Here is a 7,940-nt window from a genome sequence, read left to right as displayed (position 1 = left end):
GTGGTGGGAGGTGGGCGGCAGGACAGGGCGGCGGCTCCCCCTGGGGCGCTCAGGTTGCCCAGTGAAGGGCGAGCGGGAACCCCCTTCCGTGGCCCGCTTTGCAACTGAGCAGCCACAAACTTGAGAAAGCGGTCCCACTGGTTTGGGTGACAGCGCACCCCACGGGCATCCCGCCTTTGTTCCCACGGGAGTTTGTCCCGACCCTTCTGGAAAGCACTTTGAGATTGGACCTGGGAGAATGGAGGTCGCCCCCGCGAGTGCGCAGCCTGCTCGCGCCCTGGATTTATTCTATTCGGGGCTGAGCGCTCCGCGGCGCTGCTCCGTGCGGTTTTCCACCTGCAGCGCCCGCCGGGGAGATCCCTTCGCGCGCCCGCGCTGCGGGCTAGAGTGCCCCCTCCTTTCACCAGGGAAACTTGGTCCCGCGGTGACCCCCAAGAGACCGCATCTTGATACAGGTCATTTACAAGGCAAGATAAGGCCGGGAGGCGGGATTGGCTGAGCGTGCGGCTGATATACTGGAGCATTTTCTTGCAGGGTTTTCCTTTCCAAACCGGTGGTGGGAGCTTTTGTGTTGATGAATGGGGCGCGTCTGCGCGGCCAGAGTTTTGAGGGCTGGAATGGGGAAAGTTTCTGGGTTGAGCGCCTTAAACTTCTCTCAAGTTATCGGACAGTTTACGTTTTTACAGATACAGAGGCAGAGAAAGAGAGGGATAGAATAAAAACAGTAAGAGGGGAAGAGGAGAGAGAAGACAAGTAGAGAGGATAATGGGGAGAAGGAGAGAGAGCGAGCTTGCGGACCAGGAGGTTGGTCTCCTCCCAGGCCTCTTCTGTTCAGGGGGAGAAGGTGGTCTCCACCAAAGTCTGAAAAAGTGAGCCTTCCCCTCGAGCAGGGGTGAGAGAGAGAGAGAGAGAGAGAGAGAGAGAGGAGAGAACACACCAGGGATGAATGGGAAGGGCGAGGAGGAGGCTGGGGAACCCGCGAGCTCTCTCATTGGCTTTGCGTTGCTAGGTAGCAGCCAGGAGCCGCGTGTGACCGACCACCAGACAGACAGCGGACGCTGCTGCCTCCACGGGAACTAATCTGTCTGTGGGGATGCGAGAGACCCCTCTCCCCATTTCCCCTCATGTTCCTTCTCGTTGGATAACTTAATTGCCCTACAATGAAAATGAAACCCCTATTGTTGTAGGATTAGCCAAAGCAATAAATTGATTTTCCTGGATCACGTATTGGGGGTTGACGGATGGGGAGTGTGGAAGCCCCCATTTATGGTGGTGGTGGGGGGGCTTGCGGATGGGCCGTGACATGTATTCAAATGGTTAATCTGCTCCCCCCTCCCCACTTCTTAGCATAAGCTCCTTAGAGAGAATCAACTAAGTAATTATACAGCAACTCCTAGCAGTGCCCGTTTCAGACTTACTGGGAAGAAGACTGGAAAGGCGAGCAAATCCCACCGGTCCTGTAAAAATCTTTGGAAAGGGAGGAGAGGCAGGAGGAGACTGTTAATAATTCTTACTTTGAACACAGGGAGGACTTATTACTATTGTAGAGGGTTTGCACCCTCTTGGAGGCACTTAGGGTTATATAGATCCCATGTCCTAAATATAGTACTTACTTTATATACTACTGTATCCAGTAGTTCCATTTCTTTCATTAGTGACAGATTTCTTTGTCTCTGAATTTTGGCTGCCTCACTGTGTTTGTTTCTATGTATTAGATAGAGCTTCTCTAAGTCTCCTGGAATTGATAGAGTGGCCTTGTGTATTAGGTGTCCTGTAGGGCCCAGTGGCTCAGCCTCCCCAGTCATCTGAGCTGGGCACTCTAGGTGCACCTCTGTGTCTTGTTATAGTTGAGTCTTGATTGCTGTTGGCATCACTGAGAGGAATTGACCTCCAGGCCAATTGGCTGTGAGGACCAGCTGCAACTACAGCGAAAAGCACCTGTGCAGGAGACACCCCTATAGGGCAGGACTTGCCTCAGTGGGGCTTTAGTGCTCACTGAATCTGCCCCTTGAGTGGGTCGCTGGTGGATGTGTAGAATTGTAGTCTGGTATGGTCTGAAGCTGTCCGCTTGGTGAAGCTCCTTAAAAAAAAAAAAATTGAATGAGTCACCTGTCCCAGGCCTAAGAGGAAAACTATGATAGATTAATGCAGCCATGCATCATGTGCTCTTAGCTTGGTCCAGAACTTATACTGTGACAAAACTCCAACTCTCAAAGACTACACTTCCAGATCCACTTTTCAAAATCTTTGGCCATCAAAGCCAATTTCTGAAGATTTCTGCATTTCATAGTGCAGGCTTCTACATGACTGGTTTTTAGTCTTATTCAAGATAATTATTAGGCCATGGTTAATCATGTCCATGTTCTCTAGGCAGGCACTCTAAGAACACTGAGGTTTAAATCATGTTTAATTAAAAAAAGTATCATAATTTAAAATAATGATGTCAAGAACCTAGACCAGGGGTGGGCAAACTTTTTGACTCGAGGGCCACAATGGGTTCTTAAACTGGACCGGAGGGCCGGAACAAAAGCATGGATGGAGTGTTTGTGTGAACTAATATAAATTCAAAGTAAACATCATTACATAAAAGGGTACGGTCTTTTTTTTCAATAGTTTTATTCATTTCAAACGGGCTGCGGCCCGCAGGCCGTAGTTTGCCCATGGCTGACCTACACACATTTCCTTTGTGAATAGAAGCACATTATAATGTTGGCTTTGCAGTTTCTGTTAAGTCCTAGTAACTAGAAGAAGGAATGTAGAAAGTAGAGGTCTGGTTGGCATGGCACAATGGTTGAGCGTCACCTATGAACCAAGAGGTCATGGTTCGATTCCCGGTCAGGACACATGCCATGTTTGCAGGCTCATCCCCAATAGGGGGCGTGCAGGAGACAGTCGATCAATGATTCTCATCATTAATGTTTCTATCGTTCCCTCTCCCTTCCTCTCTGAAATTAATTAAAGATATATTTTCTAAAAAGCTGATAATGGGCTGGACAGTTATCACATTCTGACCAATTGTTATCACCTTCCTCCCCAAAGAAAGCAATATAGTAAGCACCTAATTGTAGATGATTCCCTATAAGAACTATACCATTCCTATACCTTCAATGTTTTTTTTTTTTTTTTTTAAAGAAAGTAGAGGACGCTTACAAAAGTTACTTGAATTGAAAGGAAAAAGATTCTCATGGTTGAATGCATGATATAGAACAACTAGAAAGGTACTAATTGTGAAGCTCTGTTCTAATATGGGGAAAATAAGTTTGATGGAGCCTTTGTTGGTATAACTCAAATAGTTGTATCATATCTTATTAACTTTATTATCTTGAATTTTTTTTAAAAAATATATTTTATTGATTTTTTACAGAGAAGAAGGGAGAGAGATAGAGAGTTAGAAACATCGATGAGAGAGAAACATCGATCAGCTGCCTCCTGCACATCCCCCACTGGGGATGTGCCCGCAACCCAGGTACATGCCCTTGACCGGAATCGAACCCGGGACCCCTCAGTCCGCAAGCTGACGCTCTATCCACTGAGCAAAACCGGTTTCGGCTATTATCTTGAGTTTTAAAAAATGTCATCAGTGTGGCATTCCACAACATTTATTAAGTGTCTCTAGTGTGTTAGGGAGTCAGAAGTATAAAACTAGAGAAAGGTTAAGGAGGATGAGAAATGAAAAAGTGGTCTAGATTTCATATTTATATTAAATTGCAACTTTGTATTTAAGATTCTCAGTCATTCACTAGTTTCTAATAAACCTGGTCAGGATTTCACCAACATTAAAAAGATTTGACACGTAGAATTACACACCTGAAGCCTATGTAATTTTATTAACCAACTAGGGGCCCGGTGCACGAAATTCGTGCACTGGGTGGGGGTGAGGGGGAGTGTCCCTCAGCCCAGCCTGCCCCCTCTCACATACTGGGAGCCCTCAGGCATTGACCCCCATCAATATCCAATCGCAGGATCGGCCCCTTGCCCAGGCCTGACGCCTCTGCCAGAGGCGTCAGGCCTGGGCAGGGGACCCTCATTTCCCCCCATCACTGGTTCTGCCCCCAGCCCAGGCCTGATGCCTCTGGCCATCGCTGATCACCGGATCGGTCCCTTGCCCAGGCCTAAGGCCTCCGGCAGAGGTGTCAGGCCTGGGCAGGGCACCCCCAGCTCCCCGTGGGTACAGGCTCTGCCCCTGCCCAGGCCTAACGCCTCTGGCCGAGGCGTCCTGCCCGGGCAGCGGGACCCGCAGCTGCAGCAGCTCTGCGACCGTGGGCTCTACTTTAGGCCCAGGCAAGGGACCCCTAGCTCCCGGGACTGCCAGCTTTGACCCTGCCCAGCTCCCATCGCTGGCTCCACCCCTACTTCCTGCTATCACTGGCCAGGGAGGCAAAGGCACCTGATTCTCCGATCATGGCTGGGGGGCAGGGCAAAGGCGGCCCTGGGGGCTCTTAGCGCCCCCCTGGGTTTCTAATCACTGTCAGTGGCAGGGGGCTCCTTCCTGCTTTCCCTTTTGCCTCCCTGCATTGTGCCTACATATGCAAATTAACTGCCATTTTGTTGTCAGTTAACTGCCATCTGAGTTGGCAGTTAATCTGCATATAGCCCTGATTAGCCAATGAAAAGGGTAGCGCTGTACGCCAATTACCATTTTTCTCTTTTATTATATAGGATGTTATTCCAATAAATTTAATTTAAAAAGATTTGACATATCTCAGCCACAGTTTTGGGCTGCTTCTTTAAAATGATCAGATTGGTAGTTGTTTTGAAAGGAGACATTTCTTTGATGCCGTATATGTCCCATAAGGGCCTGCGCAAATGTTTCCTAAGTTAATTATCAAAATTCTCAGCACTGTGGGATGATGGGGGAAGAGTGAGATTTTGGGGTTGGTTCTGGGTTTGACTCCTGACTGCCACTTATTACCTTGGAAATTCAGTAAAACATATATTTTAATTTTTTACAAGTAGTCGTTTGAACGATGCAAACCTGTATGTTGACATGCTATTTTAGTGGCTACAACAACTTCACATATTAATCTGGACTCATGTTTATAAATGACAGAAACCTAAGTTAAAGTAGTTAAAACCAAGAAAGAAGTTTATTGAAGTACATAATTGAAAAGATATGGCTATTAGGTGGAACCTTATGGGATTGCTGTGATTCTAGGACCTAGAATCTAGGTTATAAATAGTCAAATGTTGGCAATTTCATTTGGCTCAATGTATTATAAAATGCAGGCCAAGCCTATATCATACTGACCTGGTTTCTCTATTTCCTGGTTATGAGATGACTCTGTTTTCAAATGTGTTCCCTCTGGTGTTAGAAGATGATTGTTCATGGCTCCTGGAGCCACAGCCTTTCATGCCATGTTCAGTGGAAAGAACAAGAGTTTTTGTCTTAATTATTCTCAGCAAAAGTATTAGTTGCATCTTAGGGGTTCTGCTTAGGTCGTTGGAGAATCAGTCACTCTATCCAGGGGCATGAAGTGTGTCCATGGGTTAGGCTTGGGTCACATGCTTGGTCCCTGAAGTCATGGACTAAGGATGCACTCCAAAGGAAAATTGGAGTAAAGCTACCAAGAGAATGGTAAATAGATATTGGTCTGCAAAAACAACAAGTGTCTAGGTGTGCTCTCCCTCCAGGTAGCACACCGGTGCCATTCCCTCCTCCCTCCCTTTCCCCCACACGCACCATCCCCTAAGCCAGTGATGGCGAACCTTTTGAGCTCGGCGTGTCAGCATTTTGAAAAACCCTAACTTAACTCTGGTGCCGTGTCACATATAGAAATTTTTAAATATTTGCAACCATAGTAAAACACATACATGTTTTTGATGTTTATTTTATATATTTAAATGCCATTTAACAAAGAAAAATCAACCAAAAAAATGAGTTCGCGTGTCACCTCTGACACGCGTGTCATAGGTTCGCCATCACTGTCCTAAGCTCTAAGGGAGCCATTGAGATTTGCAACCAGGGAAGCAGTGAGCAGCAGCAGCTTATCCTGGGCTAACCCTCTGAACCTGTCTCCAAGGCCCGATTTCCCCCCCTTTTCTCTGACTTCCCAGTGAGCTAAGGCAGCCCAGCCTAGGCTCTCCTGCTGCTTCTTCACCCTCCTAAGTATATTTTTACTGTGGCCAATAAATTCTTGCTTGCTTTTCTATTCTTTTTTTAAAAAAATATATTTTTATTGATTTCGGAGAGGAAGGGAGGGGAGAGATAGATAGAAACATCAATGATGAGAGAAAATCATTGATTAGCTGCCTCCTGGGGATTGAGCCCGCATCCCAGGCATGGAATTGAACTGTGACCTCCTGGTTCATAGGTTGACACTCAACCACTGAGCCATGCTGGCAGGGTTTGCTTGCTTTTCTAAATACAACAATAACAACAAAAAACAAAGAGAACAAGTGTTTAGAACACCTTAACAGATAAAACAAACGTGTTATTTGAATTTTATATAAAGACAGACTTGAAAAGGCTACAGAAATTTTTGAAAAATATGTTAAAAATTTTTTTTTATTGATTTCAGAGAGGGAGAGAATCAGTGATCGGCTGCCTCCTGCATGCCCCCTTCTGGGTGGGGATCAAGCCTGCAACCTGGCATGTGCTCCAACTGGGAATAGAAGCTGATATCCTGGTTCATAGGCGGACACTCAACCACTAAGCCACACTAGCCAGGCTACCTCAGTGTGTGTGTGTGTGTGTGTGTGTGTGTGTGTGTGTGTAGAGAGAGAGAGAGAGGGAGAGAGAGAGAGGGAGGGGGGAGGGGGGGAGAGAGAGAGAGAGAGAGAGAGAGAGAGAGAGAGAGAGAGAGAGAGAGAAACATCAGTGTGAGTGAGAAACATGGATCAGTTGATCCAGACCGAACCTGCACCTTAACAGGGAATTGAACCAGTGACCTTTTGGTGCATAGGAGAACACTTAACCAACCTTACACTGGGTAGGGCAAAATTAGTGGCAATTAGAAATTACTCAAGAGCAGGCAGTCCTGGTATAGCTCAATAAATTGAGGGGGAAAAGTATTGGAAACATTAAGGCAAAAGACATGGTGCCTATGTTCATGTGATCAGGTTGCAACTTTAAGTTTATAAGGAAAACAGGAGAAAGGAGGAAATCTAGAATGTTTATTTATAGCATAAAGGGTTCTTATTTGAAGTAGACCTTTGTGATGGACAGGAAAGTTCTGGAAATTGAGAGATCAGAATACAGGAGCTCTTGAATCTATTGTATGATTTCATTTTTTTTAGTGAATCCTAGGCCCTTGCTACTTCTCCTGCATACTCTACTTCACTCCCTTGTTTATATTCCTAATACGTTGTCCCTTTTCCAGGCACTAGACCTCAGCTATGAGATGGAGTAGAGAGAAGAGAGAAGGGTTTGGAGACATATTAAGATGCTTCTATGAAGACAAGCCCAAGAGTCCCTAGCATTTACCCTAGAGATTTTTTCCAAATATGGTAGAACAGGTGTCTTTCACACATTCCAGGATTAATTCAGAAATGCCAAATACATACACTCTATGTTGATGGTTTTTTCTTTTAATTTAGATCTATTTCTTATAGCATGTGCTGGGGAACTAGAAACATTATCATTCCAAAAGTGAGATGGTTAACTGGTATATTAGAGTATTTCTGACTTAGGACAATGCCAAAGCATAATGCAAGAAAATATAAGTCTCTCCGAGAAAATGTCAGGTTAGACAATGTGAAGTTTCATGTTGAAATTCCTAAGCTTTTGGTCATTAACCCTCAGGTCATGCCTGACCCCTAAGGTTACTGGAAACAGTAAGAAATGAATGAAAGGAGGAAATGTGATTACCATTCTGTTCATTGAAAAGTTAAACCACTGTTACCATGGACACAATGGCTTTTTATTGTCCAGATTTTGAAATCAAAGTTTGTAAGCAACACTAGAGGTTTCTTTTAAGTTTATGTACTATCAACCAATAACA

The sequence above is a fragment of the Myotis davidii genome, unplaced genomic scaffold (genome assembly GCF_000327345.1).
Source record: "Myotis davidii unplaced genomic scaffold, ASM32734v1 scaffold59, whole genome shotgun sequence".
In the NCBI taxonomy this organism is placed as follows: Eukaryota; Metazoa; Chordata; class Mammalia; order Chiroptera; family Vespertilionidae; genus Myotis; species Myotis davidii.
Note: the sequence above shows the minus strand (reverse complement) of the source record.